The sequence below is a fragment of the Manis pentadactyla genome, chromosome 13 (assembly GCF_030020395.1).
Source record: "Manis pentadactyla isolate mManPen7 chromosome 13, mManPen7.hap1, whole genome shotgun sequence".
Classification (NCBI taxonomy): domain Eukaryota; kingdom Metazoa; phylum Chordata; class Mammalia; order Pholidota; family Manidae; genus Manis; species Manis pentadactyla.
In genome coordinates, this window is record NC_080031.1 from 34,233,851 (window position 1) to 34,254,138 (window position 20,288).

At 41.2% G+C, this 20,288-nt stretch overlaps 1 protein-coding gene across 1 annotated transcript in view; it reads right to left on the minus strand.

Moving 5' to 3' along the window:
• The window catches only part of CWF19L2 (CWF19 like cell cycle control factor 2), a 139,772-nt gene that overhangs the window by 29,171 nt on the left and 90,313 nt on the right, over window positions 1–20,288 (minus strand). The gene's annotated exons all lie outside the window — the stretch shown is intronic.

Here is a 20,288-nt window from a genome sequence, read left to right on the forward strand (position 1 = left end):
ACACTGAGAACAGGATGGAAGCCAAACTCCGGTGTGGCCTACTGAATCAGACACAGAAAGGCATGGTGGTCAAAGGCTTGGGCTCCATCTCCAGAATGGCCATGGTCACGTGATGGCCAAGGTGGAATTCTCTCTTATGCACATGACTGTGGATAAGTCATTTACTCTCTGTGTGCTCTATCATTGCTTTATTTTCTCATTTTACTATGATTGTAACAACATTATCTATCTCAGAGGGTTATCTCACTTAATCCTTACAACACATGCCTAACACACAATAAGGACTTTTAAATGTGAGCCACATTATTATTACGAATCACTTCGTGATGTGGCACTGGTGACCTATCCAGTCACATCTGATCACACCTCAGCTAAACTCTATGCTCAAGCCACCCTATTTTCAGTCCCCAAAAGTACTGTTACCTTCAGGCTTTGCACTCATTGCTCTGGCCAGTTTTGCCATTCTACTCCTACTGATGGATCAGAGTGAGGCTTGGATTTATTAGTCACCTCTGTGAAAAGGCCTTCTTCCCCAGTCCTCTAAGTTCCTCCCCCTGCAGTACTCCTGTTACTCTCGTGACAACCGCACCGTATTGGAATTGCTCATCAACTTGTTAACTTAGTACTAAACATCAAAAAGAAAACTTTTTATCATCAACTTTAATGCAATTAACAAGATGTCTGGATACTATCAAACATTTTAAAAAGATTTGAAGAAAGCTAGAGTGGCTGTATTCAAGTCAGAGAAAGTAGACTTCAAAACAAAGTGAATGGAGGATAAAGGTGATCATTTCATAATGATAAAGAGTCATACCATCAAAAGGACATAACAAACCTAAAGTATATGCACCTAATAGAGTTTCAAAATATATGAAGCAAAAACGTGAGAACTGTAGGAGAAATAGACAAACCCACAATTGTAGTTGGAGATTTAAACGCCACTCTCTCAGTAATTGACAGAACAAGTAGGAAATTGACAGATATATAGAAGATTTGAACAAACTATTAACCAATTTGACCTGACATTGACAGAAATTCTAACCAACATCAGCAGAATACATTCTTCTCAATGCACAGAGAACATTTACTAAGATAGATGACATTCTCAGCCACAATACGAGCTTCAATAAATTTAAAGGATTCAACTAACTTAAAGTAAGTGCACTGAACATAATGGAATTAAATTAGAAACCCCGACAAATATATTTGGAAATTGCCAAGTATTTGGAAATTAAATAGCACCCTTCCAAATAACCTGTAAATCAACAAAATAAAAAATAAAAGATATCTAGAATGAATTTTAAACGGCAATGAAAATACAAAATATGAAAATGTGTGGAATATTGCTAATGCAGTACTTAGACAATGACAGCACTAAAACATTCATATTAGAAAACAAGAAAGGCCTCGATTTAAAGATGTCAACTTCCACCTTAAGAAACTAGAAAAATAAGAGAAAATAAAACAATGTTAGCAGAAGAAAATTTCTAAAATGTCACTGATAGAACCAGGTAACACATCACGGGAAGATGGCGGCATGAGTAGTTCAGAGGAAATCTCCTCCCCTAAACAATAAATACAACTATTCCTAAAAGAGACACCAGTGGATGCAGTACAACAGCCAGAATACATCTACATCTGCAAGAACTCAGCATCACACGAAGGGGGTAAGATACAAGCCACAGCCAGGCGGGACCCGAACACTCCCCCACCCCAAAACCCGGCGGGAAGAAAGGGGTCAGAACGGGGAGGGAGTGAAAGCCCAGGACTGCTAAACAACCAGCTCTAGAAATCCGCACCCGGAACGCAGACACAAGGTGCACGGGGTACTGGATACTAGAGAAACGGAAAAGAAAAACCTGTGGTCTGTTCCCCGCAACCGGCGCCGCTGAGACAAAAGAAAAGCGAGTGCTTTCTGCAAGTCTTAAAGAGACAGGGACCCCATAGCTGGACGAAGTTGTCCCGGTAGCTGGGAATACCGGGGAAACTTAGGCGCTCTAAACGGAGGCAGTGCAGCTCTGAAGCCCCTCACAGGACTAGGCAGCTTGCCAGATGTTCCACCAACTGACGCGGACCCCAACACACGGGCCCAGTAGCAGGAGAGTGGGAGCGCACCGGGAGCGGAAGTGCTAGAAGGAACCAAGAACAGATCCGTGCGCCACAGGGCTAGCCCGCAGCGGCGTGACCAAACAGCCTGGGCACAGCTCACGTGCACCGGCAGCAGTGAACCCAGAGCCTGGTACAAGCCTGAGTGGAAAAGCCCCACGCGCACTGGCAGCGGAGCCAGAGGGAGCAGGCATGCTCCCAGGAGTTGACCGGAATCCCAGTCCAACACACAGTCGCCTGGGCCAGACCCAAAGGCCGTTGCTGCCACACAGCTGCCCGGCAGGGTCACCGCTAGCACAGAGGAGTGCACCTGGCGTGCCTGCCACTCCCCGCAGGGCTCCGCGCTGCTCTGACGGACACCACGCCCACAACAGTTTAGAGGACAAACCCGGTGGCTGCTCCAGGAGTGCGGATAACTGTCACAGGCAGCGGAGAAGGGCAAGGCATCCAGCAAGCAGGAAAGGACTTTCTTCTCCCACCTGACACACCCGCAACCTGGCTACAGCCACTGCTATCACCATGAAAAGGCCAAAAAATTTAGTCCAGTCCAATATAGTTCAAACAACACCTGAGAAAGGATCTGCAGAGGCAGACCTAACCAGTCTCCCTGAAAAAGAATACAAAATAAAAATCATAAACCTGCTGAGAGAGCTGCAGAGAAATATGCAAGAGCTAAGGGATGAAGTCCGGAGGGAGATTACAGACATCCGGAGGGAGATTACAGAAGTGAAACAAACTCTGGAAGGATTTATAAGCAGAATGGAAAAGACGCCAGAGGCCATTGATGGAATAGAAACCAGAGAACAGGAACACACAGAAGCTGATGCAGAGAGAGATAAAAGGATCTCCAGGAATGAAACAATATTAAGAGAACTGTGTGACCAATCCAAAAGGAACAATAACCGCATTATAGGGGTACCAGAGGAAGCAGAGAGAGTAAAAGGGATAGAAAGTGTCTTTGAAGAAATAATTGCTGAGAACGTCCCCAAACTGGGGGAGGAAATAGTTGCTCAGACCATGGAAGCACACAGAACTCCCGAGAGACGGGATCCAAACAGGTCAACACCAAGACACATAATAATTAAAATGGCAAAGATCAAGGACAGGGACAGAGTATTAAAGGCAGCCAGAGAGTAAAAAGGTCACCTACAAAGGAAAACCCATCAGGCTATCATCAGACTTCTCAACAGAAACCTTACAGGCCAGAAGAGAATGGCATGATATATGTAATGCAATGAAACAGAAGGGCCTTGAACCAAGGATACTGTATCCAGCACAATTATCATTTAAATATGAAGGAGGGATTAAACAATTCCCAGACAAGCAAAACTTGAGGGAATTTGCCTCCCAGAAACCACCTCTACGGGGCATCCTACAGGGACTGCTCTAGATGGGAGCACTCCTAAAAAGAGCACAGAACAAAACACCCAACATATGAAGAATGGAGGAGGAGGAAAAAGAAGGGAAAGAAATAATCATCAGACTGTGTTTATAACAGCTCAATAAGCGAGTGAGGTCAGACAGTAAGGCAGTAAACAAGCTAACCTTGAACCTTTGGTAACCACAAATCTAAAGCCTGCAATGGCAATAAGTACATATCTTTCAATAATCAACCTAAATGTAAATGGACTGAATGCACCAATCAAAAGACACAGAATAATAGAATGGATAAAAAAGCAAGAACCATCTATATGCTGCTTACAAGAGACTCACCTCAAACCAAAAGACATGCACAGATTAAAAGTCAAGGGTTGGAGAAAGATATTTCATGCAAACAACAGAGAGAAAAAAGCAGGTGTTGCAATACTAGTATCAGACAAAATAGACCCCAAAATAAAGAAAGTAACAAGAGATAAAGAAGGACATTACATAATGATAAAGGGCTCAGTCAAACAAGAGGATATAACCATTATAAACATATACTCCCAATACAGGAGCACCAATATATGTGAAACAAATACTAACAGAATTAAAGGAGGAAACAGAATGCAATGCATTCATTTTGGGAGACTTTAACACACCACTCACCCCAAAGGACAGATCCACCGGACAGAAAAAAAGTAAGGACACAGAGGCACTAAACAACACGCTAGAACAGATGGACCTAATAGACATCTACAAAACTCTACATCCAAAAGCAACAGGATACACATTCTTCTCAAGTGTACATGGAACATTCTCCAGAATAGACCACATACTAGGCCACAAAAAGAACCTCAGTAAATTCCAAAAGATTGAAATCCTACCAACCAACGTTTCAGACCACAAAAGTATAAAACTAGAAATAAATTGTACAAAGAAAGCAAAAAGGCTCACAAACACATGGAGGCTTAACAACATGCTCCTAAATAATCAATGGATCAATGACCAAATTAAAATGGAGATCCAGCAATATATGGAAACAAATGACAACAACAACACAAAGCCCCAACTTCTGTGGGACGCAGCAAAAGCAGTCTTAAGAGGAAAGTATATAGCAATCCAGGCATATTTAAAGAAGTAAGAACAATCCCAAATGAATAGCCTAATGTCACAATTACCGAAATTGGAAAAAGAAGAACAAATGAGGCCTAAGGTCAGCAGACAGAGGGACATAATAAAGATAAGAGAAGAAATAAATAAAATTGAGAAGAATAAATCAATAGAAAAAATCAATGAAACCAAGAGTTGGTTCTTCGAGAAAATAAACAAAATAGATAAGCCTCTAGCCAGACTTATTAAGAGAAAAAGAGAGTCAACACACATCAACAGAATTAGAAACAAGAAATGAAAAATCACAACAGACCCCACAGAAATACAAAGAATTATTAGAGAATACTATGAAAATCTATATGCTAACAAGTTGGAAAACCTAGGAGAAATGGACAACTTCTTAGAAAAATATAACCTTCCAAGACTGACCCAGAAAGAAACAGAAAATCTAAACAGACCAATTACCAGCAATGAAATCGAATCGGTAATCAAAAAACTACCCAAGAACAAAACCCCCGGGCCAGACGGATTTACCTCGCAATTTTTTCAAACATACAGAGAAGACATAACACCCATTCTCCTTAAAGTTTTCCAAAAAATAGAAGAGAAGGGAATACTCCCAAACTCATTCTATGAAGCCAGCATCACCCTAACATCAAAACCAGGCAAAGACCCCCACCAAAAAAGAAAACTACAGACCAATATCCCTGATGAACGTAGATGCAAAAATACTCAACAAAGTATTAGCAAACCGAATTCAAAAATACATCAAGAGGATCATACACCATGACCAAGTGGGATTCATCCCAGGGATGCAAGGATGGTACAACATTCGAAAATCCATCAACGTCATCCACCACATCAACAAAAAGAAGGACAAAAACCACATGATCATTTCCATAGATGCTGCAAATCATTCGACAAAATTCAACATCCATTCATGATAAAAACTCTCAACAAAATGGGCATAGAGGGCAAGTACCTCAACATAATAAAGGGCATATATGATAAACCCACAGCTAACATCATACTGAACAGCTAGAGGCTGAAAGCTTTTCCTCTGAGATTGGGAACAAGACAGGGATGCCCACTATCACCACTGTTATTCAACGTGGTACTGGAGTTCCTAGCCATGGCAATCAGACAAAACAAAGAAATACAAGGAATCCAGATTGGTAAAGAAGAAGTCAAACTGTCACTATTTGCAGATGACATGATATTGTACATAAAAAACCCTAAAGACTCCACTGTAAAACTATGAGAACTAATATCGGAATTCAGCAAAGTTGCAGGATACAAAATTAACACACAGAAATCTGTAGCTTTCCCATACACTAACAATGAACTAATAGAAAGAGCAATCAGGAAAACAATTCTATTCACAATAGCATCAAAAAGAATAAAATACCTAGGAGTAAACCTAACCAAGGAAGTGAAAGACCTATACCCTGAAAACTACAAGACACTCTTAAGAGAAATTAAAGAGGTCACTAACAAGTGGAAACTCATCCCATGCTCCTGGCTAGGAAGAATTAATATCGTCAAAATGGCCATCCTCCCCAAAGCAATATACAGATTCGATGCAATCCCTATCATATTACCAACAGCTTTCTTCAATGAACTGGAACAAATAGCTCAAAAATTCATATAGAAACACCAAAGACCCCAAATAGCCAATGCAATCCTGAGAAGGAAGAATAAAGTGGGGGGGGGGTATCTCGCTCCCCAACTTCAAGCTCTACTACAAAGCCACAGTAATCAAGACAATTTGGTACTGGCACAAGAACAGAGCCACAGACCAGTGGAACAGAATAGAGACTCCAGACATTAACCCAAACATATATGGCCAATTAATATTTGATAAAGGAGCCATGGACATACAATGGGGAAATGACAGTCTCTTCAACAGGTGGTGCTGGCAAAACTGGACAGCTACATGTAAGAGAATGAAACTGGATCACTGTCTAATCCCATACACAAAAGAAAACTCCAAATGGACCAAAGACCTGAATGTAAGTCATGAAACCATAAAACTCTTAGAAAAAAACATAGGCAAAAATCTCTTGGACATAAACATAAGTGACTTCTTCATGAACATATCTTCCTGGGCAAGGTAAACAAAGGCAAAAATGAACAAGTGGGACTATAGCAAGCTAAAAAGCTTCTTTACAGCAAAGGACACCATCAATAGAACAAAAAGGTATCCTACAGTATGGGAGAACATATTCATTAATGACAGATCCGATAAAGGATTGACATCCAAAATATATAAAGAGCTCACACGCCTCAACAAACAAAAAGCAAATAATCCAATTAAAAAATAGGCAGAGATGCTGAATAGACAGTTCTCTAAAGAAGAAATCCAGATGGCCAACAGGCACATCAAAAGATGCTCCACATCACTAATCATCAGAGAAATGCAAATTAAAACTACAATGAGATATCACCTCACACCAGTAAGGATCACCATCATCGAAAAGACAAACAACAACAAATGTTGGCAAGGTTGTGGAGAAAGGGGAACCCTCCTACACTGCTGGTGGGAATGTAAACTAGTTCAACCATTGTGGAAAGCAGTATGGAGGTTCCTCAGAATGCTCAAAATAGAAATACCATTTACCCAGGAATTCCACTTCTAGGAATTTACCCTACGAATGCAGCACTCCAGTTTGAAAAAGACAGATGCACCCCTATGTTTATTGCTGCACTGTTTACAATAGCCAAGATATGGAAGCAACCTAAATGTCCATCAGTAGATGAATGGATAAAGATGTGGTACATATACACAATGGAATACTACGCAGCCATAAGAAAAAAACAGATCCTACCATTCGCAACAACATGGATGGAGCTAGAGGGTATTATTCTCAGTGAAATAAGCCAAGCAGAGAAGGACAATTACCAAATGATTTCACTCATATGTGGAGTATAAGAACAGAGGAAAACTGAAGGAACAAAACAGCAGCAGAATCACAGAACCCAAGAATGGACTAATAGTTACCAAAGAGAAAGGGACTGGGGACGATGGGTGAGAAGGGAGAGATATGGGCGGGGAAAAAAAAGAAAGAGGGCATTACGATTAGCATGTATAGTGCGTGGGGGAGACGGGGAGGGCTGTGCAACACAGAGAAGACAAGTAGTGATATTACAGCATCTTACTACGCAGATGGACAGTGACTGTGAAGGGGTATGTGGGGGGGACTTGGTTAAGGGGGGAACCTAGTAAACATAATGTTCTTTCTGTAATTGTAGATTAATGATACCAAAAAAAAATAGTAGTAGTAGTAGTAGTAGTAAGGCATTTCTCAGAGCACATTAGCTTCATTATTTTTTTTGTATCATTAATGTACAATTACATGAGCAACATTATGGTTACTAGACTTCCCCATTATCAAGTCCCCCCCACATACCCCATTACAGTCACTGTCCTTCAGCGTACTAAGATGCTATAGAAGTGCTACTTGTCTTCTCTGTGTTGTACCGCCTTGTCCTAATTGTGATGTCCCCTTTTCCCCCTTCTCCCTCCCTTCCCACGCACCCTCCCCAGTCCCTCTCGCTTTGGTAACTGTTAGTCCCTTCTTGGGTCCTGTGAGTCTGCTGCTGGGACAGATGAGGGTTGAAAGGGTTAGGAGGGTGAGAGCCAAAGGTTACAGGGTTTCTTCTGAAAGTGAAAAGAAAAGTTCTAAAATCAACTGTGGTGATGGTTGCACATATCTATACACTAAAAACCACTGAACTGTATGCCCTAAATGGGTGAATTGTATGGCATATGAATTGTGTCTCAATAAAGCTGTTTTAAAAAAAATTTACCCAAAGAAAGATCTGGTCTTTGCCTTCTGCCCATGAAGGGTATCTTTAAGCTCCTGGAATGTCCTGCTTCTTGACAGCGGCTTCACTTACCTGGGGGCCTTCAGCCACACCAGATAGTCTATGTTAATAATGTGACTGACAGTGAGGACTTTGGATCACACAGTATCAGCTTCACCTCAAGAGCAGCTGGAACCTAAGGTCATCCTCAGGAGTAACTGGCCATCTCTGTGACCAAACCCTAACAGAAACTCTGCACACTAAGACCTGGGAGAGCTTCCCTGGTTGGCAATATTCTGTCATATTAACACATCATTGCTGGACAACTGGGAGCTTCATGCTAGGATATACAACTCTGAATGTAACACTTTTAGTGAATTCCGCAGGTAAAGTATCAAACCTTGAAGTAAAATATCAAACCTAAGGGTGGCCTTGGGGACCCCTGCACTGGCAGCTGGTGTCCAGGTGTGGTGCTGAAGGCTCTAACACTGTGCAGACATAACCACCAAATGCAATGCACAACCACTGATCAGACCTCAAAAAAAAAACTATAAATATTAAATATAGTTTACACATTCACATTGTTAAAAATAAATTCATGGTTTTGCACAGGCACCACCCAAAAGTGGACACAGGCACCCCCAAAAGTGGACAGCTGCAGCACTACAGCCCTCTTCTGGGACGGTCCTGAAGGACAGTGGTGAAGGGAAATCTTAGCAAGAACTTGGATTAAGTGCATCTGGAGGCTCACTTTGCCTGGACGAGAGATAAACTGACTCATGGACTCTGGCTAATGATGTGTTTGGATGGTCAGCGACCTGGAAGAGCACAATTAAAGAATTAGCAACAAGGGTATCTGGGGAAGAGGTAAGTGGACAGATCTCTCCAGATGGACACAGAGTATAAAGATATTTGTGACTCATATGAAAATCTTTGTCACTAGGACAAAGATATTTATGTCTGACCATTGTCCCAGTGAGCTAATGAACAAGGTGGCCAAGCAGAGATGGAAGTTATACATGGGCTCAGCAACACGGCCTTCTACTGAACAAAGCTGATCTGGCTACAGCCACTGCTGAACAGGAAATGTGCCAACAAGAGAAGCCAGCACTAAGTTCCTAATAGGGTACCACTCCTCAGGCAGATCAGCCAGCTACCTGGCAGGCTGGGGACATCGGACTGCTTCCATCATAAAAGGGGCAGCACTTTGTTCTTGCTGGAATAGACACTCTAGCTGTGAATTTGCCTTCTCTGCATGAAATACTTCTGCCAAAACTACCATCTATAGACTTAAATCATCATGGTATGACACATACCTTTTAACCAAGGAACTAATTTCATAGCAAATAAATGCGGCAATGGACCCATGCAGGTTAAATTCACAGACCCACACTCACTGCTTTCACCACGGAATGACAACCACTAGGCAATGGTCCGTTCCTACTTAACGCACCATGATCCCCCTCCCCATCAGCCTGAGGCAGCTGGCTGCATAGAACAGTAAACTGTGTTTTAAAGACTTTAATTAGCAGTGCTGGCTAGGTGACATCTTGTGGGGCTGAGGGAACACCCTCCAGGATGAAGTACAGGTGCTCTAAACAGGTGCTCTAAATCAGCACCTAAACCATGATGCTGTCCCCCTGCAGCCAGGATTCACAGGTCAGAGGATCTAGGGGGAAAAAAATAGAGGAGTGGCACATATCACTGTTGCCTCTTTAAATACACTAGGAAAATGTTTGCTTTTCATCCCTGTGACTTTAGGCCCTACTGGTCTAGAGGTCTTAGTGCCAAAGGGAAGAATACTTCCACCAAGAACTCAAAATGATTCACTGAACGTGAAGCAGAAGCTGCCACCTGGCTGCTCTGGCTCCTCATTCCAAGGGCAAAGAAGGGAGTTACTAGAGTGGCTGGAGTGCCTGACTTTGAGTATCAAGGGCAAACTGGGTTGGTACTACACAAGGAAAGTAAGCGGAAGTATATCTTGAAGGTAGGAGATCTTGGGCATCTTTTAGTATTTTCATGACCTATGATTAAAGTCAATGATAAACTACAACAACTCAAGGCAAGACTGCTAATCAACGGCTTAGACCTTTGAATGAAGGCTTGGGCCCACTCCACCAGGCAAGAAGGAACCATGACCAGCTAATGTGCTCCCGAGGGCACAGGAATATGGGCTGGATAGTGAAGGAAGCAGCTATAAGTACAAGCTAAAATCACAGTTGCAGAAATTAATACTTAATAGTAATATATGTGTTAATATATATGGTATATAATATTTGGTCATAGTTAAATTATCCCTTCAATAAGTTGATATGAATATGTGTGGGTAAATATACATTTAAATATTAACTGAGTTTTGTATTTTCTTCCCTTCTCTCATCCCCTTCCTATCTAACATAAAATGTATTAATGGTAACTTTGTATTATAATCTGCATAAAGCTTTAACATGTTTTTGGTTGCATGGGGGATAGCTGTATCATGTTAAGCAGAAGCATAACTTTGTAATTTTCTTTATTTGGAAATTAAATATAGTTTGAGGAGATGTGCCAAGTAACAAGGCATGGGTTGTGGTCACTCTGTCAGCTTGACTAGTCTGATATATACTTCCCAGTATTCCCTTTTCTGTGTGTTTCTGGTTTGGGTGGGCAACACAAGAGATTCTTAGAGGAGATTTGGAGAGTGGAAATGAAGCAGAGGCCGTTTTATAGCTTGCATGCACTGTCACTTAACCAGCTGGGTCACTTTTTAATATAAGGCGTCAGCTGAGACTGCAACCAGCCTGCCTTTCCTTCCATCCTCTTTGAGCTTCTCCGACCTCTGGCCCAGGTGTGTGTAGTCAGCTCCTGGACTAGTCTACAGGATTGCCAGACCACCACGGTAAGAGGCAACAAGAACTGGCACATGTTTCTGTCCATCCTGGAGCACTCTAGCTCATCCTGGTGGGTTCCAACTTGTTCATGTTCTCTCCCACTTCACAACCCATTTTTCCTTCCCAAGTGTATGCCCTCTGGACTTAAAGCTTCAACATCAGATGTAAACATAACAGTCTTAAAAAAGCTGCTTAGTGGGGCGGAAGATGGCGGCGTGAGTAGAGCAGCGGAAATCTCCTCCCAAAACAACATATATCTATGAAAATATAACAAAGACAACCCTTCCTAGAATAAAGACCAGAGGACACAGGACAATATCCAGACCACATCCACACCTGAGAGAACCCAGCGCCTCGCGAAGGGGGTAAGATACAAGCCCCGGCCCCGCGGGAGCCGAGCGCCCCTCCCCCCAGCTCCCGGCGGGAGAAGAGCAGGCAGAGCGGGAGGGAGACGGAGCCCAGGGCTGCCGAACACCCAGCCCCAGCCATCCGGGCCAGAGTGTAGGGCCCTCGATACTGGGAAAACGGGGCAGCAAGAACAGTGAGCAGGCACTGGAGGCTGGGCGACAGAGGACATAAGAAAAGCGTGCGACCATTTTTTTTTTTTTGCTTTTTTGCTGCTTTGTTCTGGCGAGCGCTGTTTGGAAGTCTTAAAGGGACAGGGACCCCAATATTAGGGAAACAGGGCAGAAAGACCGGTGAGCAGAGGCCTGAGGCTGGCACCGGAGAATAAAGAAAAACGAACGACCACCTTTTTTTTTTTTAAATAAAAAATTTTTTTTTTTTTTTAATTAAAAAAATTTTTTTTCTTGTTTTTTTTTGTGGTCGTTGTTTTGTTTTGGCGGGTGCTTTTTGGAAGTCTTAAAGGGGCAGGGCGGGCCACTTAATCCAGAGGTAGGGAATCCGGGACCTCTGGGCACCCTAACCCCTGGGCTGCAGGGAGCAGGGAGGCCCCTTACGGAGATAAATAGCCTCCCAGCAGCTCCTGCTCCAACGCGACTCCACCATTTTGGAGTAGCTGCCCGAGCCAGGCCACGCCCACAGCAACAGCGGAGATTAACTCCATAGCAGCCGGGCAGGAAGCAGAAACCCTGTCTGCGCGCAGCTGCGCAGCACAAGCCACTAGAGGCCGCTGTTCTCCCAGGAGAGGAGGGCCACAAACCAACAAGAAGGGAAGTCCTTCCAGCCGTCACTCGTCCCAGTTCTGCAGACTATTCCTATCACCATGAAAAGGCAAAGCTACAGGCAGACAAAGATCACAGAGACAACACCAGAGAAGGAGACAGACCTAACCAGTCTTCCTGACAAAGAATTCAAAATAAGAATCATAAACATGCTGACAGAGATGCAGAGAAATACGCAAGAAAAATGGGATGAAGTCCGGAAAGAGATCACAGATGCCAGAAAGGAGATCGCAGAAATGAAACAAACTCTGGAAGGGTTTATAAGCAGAATGGATAGAATGCAAGAGGCCATTGATGGAATTGAAATCAGAGAACAGGAACGCATGGAAGCTGACATAGAGAGAGACAAAAGGATCTCCAGGAATGAAACAATATTAAGAGAACTGTGTGACCAATCTAAAAGGAGCAATATCCGTATTATAGGGGTCCCAGAAGAAGAAGAGAGAGGCAAAGAGATGGAAAGTATCTTAGAAGAAATAATTGCTGAAAACTTCCCCACACTGGGGGAGGAAGTAATCAAACAGACCACGGAAATACACAGAACCCCCAACAGAAAGGATCCAAGAAGGGCAACACCAAGACACATAATAATTAAAATGGCAAAGATCAAGGACAAGGAAAGAGTGTTAAAGGCAGCTAGAGAGAAAAGGTCACCTATAAAGGGAAACCCATCAGGCTAACGTCAGATTTCTCAACAGAAACCCTACAGGCCAGAAGAGAATGGCATGATATATTTAATACAATGAAACAGAAGGGCCTTGAACCAAGGATACTGTATCCAGCACGACTATCATTCAAATATGACGGTGGGATTAAACAATTCCCAGAAAAACAAAAGCTGAGGGAATTTGCTTTCCACAAACCACCTCTACAGAACATCTTACAGGGACTGCTCTAGATGGGAGCACTCCTAGAAAGAGCACAGCACAAAACACCCAACATATGAAGAATCGAAGAGGAGGAACAAGAAGGGAGAGAAGAAAAGAATCTCCAGACAGTGTATATAACAGCTCAATAAGCGAGCTAAGTTAGGCAGTAAGATACTAAAGAGGCTAACCTTGAACCTTTGGTAACCACGAATTTAAAGCCTGCAATGGCAATAAGTACATATCTTTCAATAGTCACCCTAAATGTTAATGGGTTGAATGCACCAATCAAAAGACACAGAGTAACAGAATGGATAAAAAAGCAAGACCCATCTATATGCTGCTTACAAGAAACTCACCTCAAACCCAAAGACATGTACAGACTAAAAGTCAAGGGATGGAAAAACATATTTCAAGCAAACAACAGTGAGAAGAAAGCAGGGGTTGCAGTACTAATATCAGACAAAATAGACTTCAAAACAAAGAAAGTAACAAGAGATAAAGAAGGACACTACATAATGATAAAGGGCTCAGTCAAACAAGAGGATATAACCATTCTAAATATATATGCACCCAACACAGGAGCACCAGCATATGTGAAACAAATACTAACAGAACTAAAGGGGGATATAGACTGCAATGCATTCATTCTAGGAGACTTCAACACACCACTCACCCCAAAGGATAGATCCACTGGGCAGAAAATAAGTAAGGACACGGAAGCACTGAACAACACAGTAGAGCAGATGGACCTAATAGACATCTATAGAACTCTACATCCAAAAGCAGCGGGATATACATTCTTCTCAAGTGCACATGGAACATTCTCCAGAATAGACCACATACTAGGCCACAAAAAGAGCCTCAGAAAATTCCAAAAGACTGAAATCCTACCAACCAACTTCTCAGACCACAAAGGCATAAAACTAGAAATAAACTGTACAAAGAAAGCAAAGAGGCTCACGAACACATGGAGGCTTAACAACACGATCCTAAATAATCAATGGATCAATGACCAAATCAAAATGGAGATCCAGCAATATATGGAAACAAATGACAACAACAACACTAAGCCCCAACTTCTGTGGGACACAGCAAAAGCAGTCTTAAGAGGAAAGTATATACCAATCCAAGCATATTTAAAAAAGGAAGAGCAATCCCAAATGAATGGTCTAATGTCACAATTATCGAAATTGGAAAAAGAAGAACAGATGAGGCCTAAGGTCAGCAGAAGGAGGGACATAATAAAGATCAGAGAAGAAATAAATAAAATTGAGAAGAATAAAACAATTGCAAAAATCAATGAAACCAAGAGCTGGTTCTTCGAGAAAATAAACAAAATCGATAAGCCTCTAGCCAGACTTATTAAGAAGAAAAGAGAGTCAACACAAATCAACAGTATCAGAAACGAGAAAGGAAAAATCACGACGGACCCCACGGAAATGCAAAGAATTATTGGAGAATACTATGAAAACCTATATGCTAACAAGCTGGGAAACCTAGGAGAAATGGACAACTTCCTAGAAAAATATAACCTTCCAAGATTGACCCAGGAAGAAACAGAAAATCTAAACAGACCAATTACCAGCAATGAAATTGAAGAGGTAATCAAAAAACTACCAAAGAACAAAACCCCCGGGCCAGATGGATTTACCTCAGAATTTTATCAGACATACAGGGAAGACATAATACCCATTCTCCTTAAAGTCTTCCAAAAAATAGAGGAGGAGGGGATACTCCCAAACTCATTCTATGAAGCTAACATCACCCTAATACCAAAACCAGGCAAAGACCCCACCAAAAAAGAAAACTACAGACCAATATCCCTGATGAACGTAGATGCAAAAATACTCAACAAAATATTAGCAAACCGAATTCAAAAATACATCAAAAGGATCATACACCATGACCAAGTGGGATTCATTCCAGGGATGCAAGGATGGTACAACATTCGAAAGTCCATCAACATCATACACCACATCAACAAAAAGAAAGACAAAAACCACATGATCATCTCAATAGATGCTGAAAAAGCATTTGACAAAGTTCAACATCCATTCATGTTAAAAACTCTCAGCAAAATGGGAATAGAGGGCAAGTACCTCAACATAATAAAGGCCATCTATGATAAACCCACAGCCAACATTATATTGAACAGCGAGAAGCTGAAAGCATTTCCTCTGAGATCGGGAACTAGACAGGGATGCCCACTCTCTCCACTGTTATTTAACATAGTACTGGAGGTCCTAGCCACGGCAATCAGACAAAATAAAGAAATACAAGGAATCCAGATTGGTAAAGAAGAAGTTAAACTGTCACTATTTGCAGATGACATGATACTGTACATAAAAAACCCTAAAGACTCCACCCCAAAACTACTAGAACTGATATCAGAATACAGCAAAGTTGCAGGATACAAAATCAACACACAGAAATCTGTGGCTTTCCTATATACTAACAATGAACCAACAGAGAGAGAAATCAGGAAAACAACTCCATTCACAATTGCATCAAAAAAAATAAAATACCTAGGAATAAACCTAACCAAAGAAGTGAAAGACTTATACTCTGAAAACTACAAGTCACTCTTAAGAGAAATTAAAGGGGACACTAACAGATGGAAACTCATCCCATGCTCGTGGCTAGGAAGAATTAATATCGTTAAAATGGCCATCCTGCCCAAAGCAATATACAGATTTGATGCAATCCCTATGAAACTACCAGCAACATTCTTCAATGAACTGGAACAAATAATTCAAAAATTCATATGGAAACACCAAAGACCCCGAATAGCCAAAGCAATCCTGAGAAAGAAGAATAAAGTAGGGGGGATCTCACTCCCCAACTTCAAGCTCTACTATAAAGCCATAGTAATCAAGACAATTTGGTACTGGCACAAGAGCAGAGCCACAGACCAATGGAACAGACTAGAGAATCCAGACATTAACCCAGACATATATGGTCAATTAATATTTGATAAAGGAGCCATGGACATACAATGGCGAAATGACAGTCTCTTCAACAGGTGGTGCTGGCAAAACTGGACAGCTACATGTAGGAGAATGAAACTGGACCATTGTCTAACCCCATATACAAAAGTAAACTCAAAATGGATCAAAGACCTGAATGTAAGCCATGAAACCATTAAACTCCTGGAAGAAAACATAGGCGAAAACCTCTTAGACATAAACATGAGTGACCTCTTCTTGAACATATCTCCCCGGGCAAGGAAAACAACAGCAAAAATGAGTAAGTGGGACTATATTAAGCTGAAAAGCTTCTGTACAGCAAAAGACACCATCAATAGAACAAGAAGGATCCCTACAGTATGGGAGAATATATTTGAAAATGACACATCCGATAAAGGCTTGACGTCCAGAATATATAAGGAGCTCTCACGCCTCAACAAACAAAAAACAAATAACCCAATTAAAAAATGGGCAGAGGAACTGAACAGACAGTTCTCCAAAAAAGAAATACAGATGGCCAACAGACACATGAAAAGATGCTCCACATCGTTAATTATCAGAGAAATGCAAATTAAAACTACAATGAGGTATCACCTCACACCAGTAAGGATGGCTGCCATCCAAAAGACAAACAACAACAAATGTTGGCGAGGCTGTGGAGAAAGGGGAACCCTCCTACACTGCTGGTGGGAATGTAAACTTGTTCAACCATTGTGGAAAGCAGTATGGAGGTACATCAAAATGCTCAAAACAGACTTACCATTTGACCCAGGAATTGCACTCCTAGGAATTTACCCTAAGAATGCAGCAATCAAGTTTGAGAAAGACAGATGCACCCCTATGTTTATTGCAGCACTATTTACAATAGCCAAGAATTGGAAGCAACCTAAATGTCCATCAATAGATGAATGGATAAAGAAGATGTGGTACATATACACAATGGAATACTACTCAGCTATAAGAAAAGGGCAAATCCAATCATTTGCAGCAACATGGATGGAGCTGGAGGGTATTATGCTCAGTGAAACAAGCCAAGCGGAGAAAGAGAAATACCAAATGATTTCACTTATCTGTGGAATATAAGAACAAAGGAAAAACTGAAGGAACAAAACAGCAGCAGAATCACAGAACTCAAGAATGGACTAACAGGTACCAAAGGGAAAGGGACTGGGGAGGATGGGTGGGTAGGGAGGGATAAGGGGGGGAGAAGTAGGGGGGTATTAAGATTAACATGCATGGGGGGGTAGGAGAAAAGGGAGGGCTGTACAACACAGAGAAGGCAAGTAGTGATTCTACAACATTTTGCTATGCTGATGGACAGTGACTGTAAAGGGGTTTATAGGGGAGACCTGGTATAGGGGAGAGCCTAGTAAACATAATATTCGTCATGTAAGTGTAGATTAGTGATAGCAAAAAAAAAAAAAAAAAAGGGCAGTTCCTGTGTGGTAACCTCCAACGAATTCTACACAAGGGTATAAAGGGCATATAAAAGTGTAGGCAAAGGGTCTGTTTGTGTTTATACAGAGGATCAAAGCCTAATTGGGCTACCCCGAAAATGAACTAAGATACGATATGAAAAAGAACTTCCAACATCTGCACCCTCTGGAAGACTCATGCCAGAAGATGATTATCAAAAAACCCCAACAAAGATCCACGCACTGCTACAGCTGTAGATGCACTCATCCCACCAGTTCCTGGACCTGCCATGGGAATGAGGAAGGAGATATCTAAGCTGGCCTGTGCATACAGTAAAACAACAAAATTGGACTGGATCTATACTGTTGGAACTCAACCAAGAATTTGGAGAAGTGCAAATTGTAGCGCTCCAAAGTCTTACAACTACAAACTATTTATTGTTAAAAGAACATATGGCATGTGAACAGTCCCCAGGAATGGGTTGTTTTAATTTGTCTGATTTCTCTCAGACTGTTCAAGTTCAGTTGGACAATATCCACCATATCTTAGATAAGTTTTCACAAATGCCTAAGGTGCCTAACTGGTTTTCTTGGTTTCACTGGAGATGGCTGGTAATTACAGATATGCTTTGGTTATGTAACTATACTCCTATTATGTTAATGTGTGTGTGCAATTTAAGTAGTAGCTTAAAACCTATACATGCTGAAGTTACTCTACAAGAAGATATATCAAAGAAATAATCAATCTTCCCATGTTTTCTTCCGCCTGCTACTTCTATAGCTTTTCTTCTTCCTTCCTAATTACAACCCTTAAATAGAATTCGTGCCTCATATCAAATTTACCGAGTATCATAATTCTTCCAAGTGGTAAAGATACCTCAAGACAAATGCTGGGCATAGAAGCCACAGGGCATAAATATGCAAAGAAGTAAAAAGCTAACTTTTTCAAACAATAAGGCTTCTCTCTCACTTACCAACTTCACATTTCCCTGTATGGCCCCGGAAGATGACTGGTTAGCCAGAGACGGGTAAGATTCCTCAAGGGAGGAACAACCTAAGACAGGCACAGTCGCAGGGGGGCCATCAGGTGAGAAATTGGGGATCAACAGAGGTGAGGCTTAGAACCTCACCCCCCCGTTCTGAGAGAAATCTTCTGCATACGTGGATGTTTTATTGCCCTGGTCTAGCTTGGATTAACACATAGTCTACAGGCACACACCTGATCATCTACATGTGCTCTCTTACAACACTAAACTATGTTTTCTACCTTTATCTTGTATCTACCTACCACTTCAGCATTTTATTAAAAATAATAATAATAAAGAGAGAAATGTGGTATCCACATATAAATCAAGTATAAAAACCAAATGAGTATTCATATTTGAACTGACTGTTTATAGTTCATAATGCATGAGCAAAACCGAAAGTTTCTGTGATGACTGCCCTTGTACTGTTCACTATGTAACTTATTCATTATGTAAGAATTTGTTCTACATGTAAAAACTTGTTTGTTATGCCTCAGAAGATTGGAGACTGACAAAAATTAGGCTTGGGGTGGAATAATGATTGTGCATTGAGCATTGACTCCCCTATACAGAATTTTATTGTCGTTAACAACCATTTGATCAATAAATATGAGAGATGCCCTCACAAAAAAAAAAAAAAAGGACAGACTTCCAATGGTAAAATAAATTAGTAACCGGGATGTAATGTATAGCATAAGGAATATAGTCAAGATATTGTAACAGCCTGGTAGGGTGATAGCTGGAACCTAGAATTATGTATATAAATGTTCTACCACTGTGTTGTACACTTGAAACTCATGTAATGTAATACTGTGTGTCAACTACCCTTCAATAAAAAATAATTATTAAAAAAAAAAAAAAAAAAAAAAAAAGCTGCTTAACCATCTTCCACAATTGTATAAGGTCAAATCCCTGCAAGAAACCTGGTTCTCTATGTCTCTTAGCAGTTCTGTTTCTCTAACTGAAAAGTGACTGATACAGATTTAATCTTCCATAAATAGCAACAACAAGATGTTTTAGTTCCAGGGCTCTGCTTGTACATTTTTTCAAGAATGTTCTAAGAATATTATTTTTAATATCATTAACTATTATTCAAAAATAGTATGTAACAGCATATGAAATTCAGATATTTCAAATGTCAGCTTATAATATGATGGTTGAAAATTCTTGTAATAATAAAATAAAACTACTCCTTTTCTATAAAGTCCACTATCTCTAATGACCAAATCCAATAATACTGTTTCAGTACACTCTATCTGAATATAGTCAATCATCTCCCTTCTCTGGTCTTATGCCCTCGTTGCCATTAAATTTTGCAAATGGTTCTACCATCAACTCATAACCTGTACTGGCTCTTCAACATAATTAGAAAAGCCTCCCATTTTCCACAGTGGCTATTTAAAAGATCACTATCAACCCTGGACATTCCATCAACTAACTCCCCCCTCACTCTCAGTAGATGACCTCAAAAAGGAAACAAATCAGATAAGAATGTCATCTTACTACAACCAAACCTACAAACCATCCAGCAAACAGACTGCTTGTACGTATCCCCTCCCACTGTAATGGAAGGG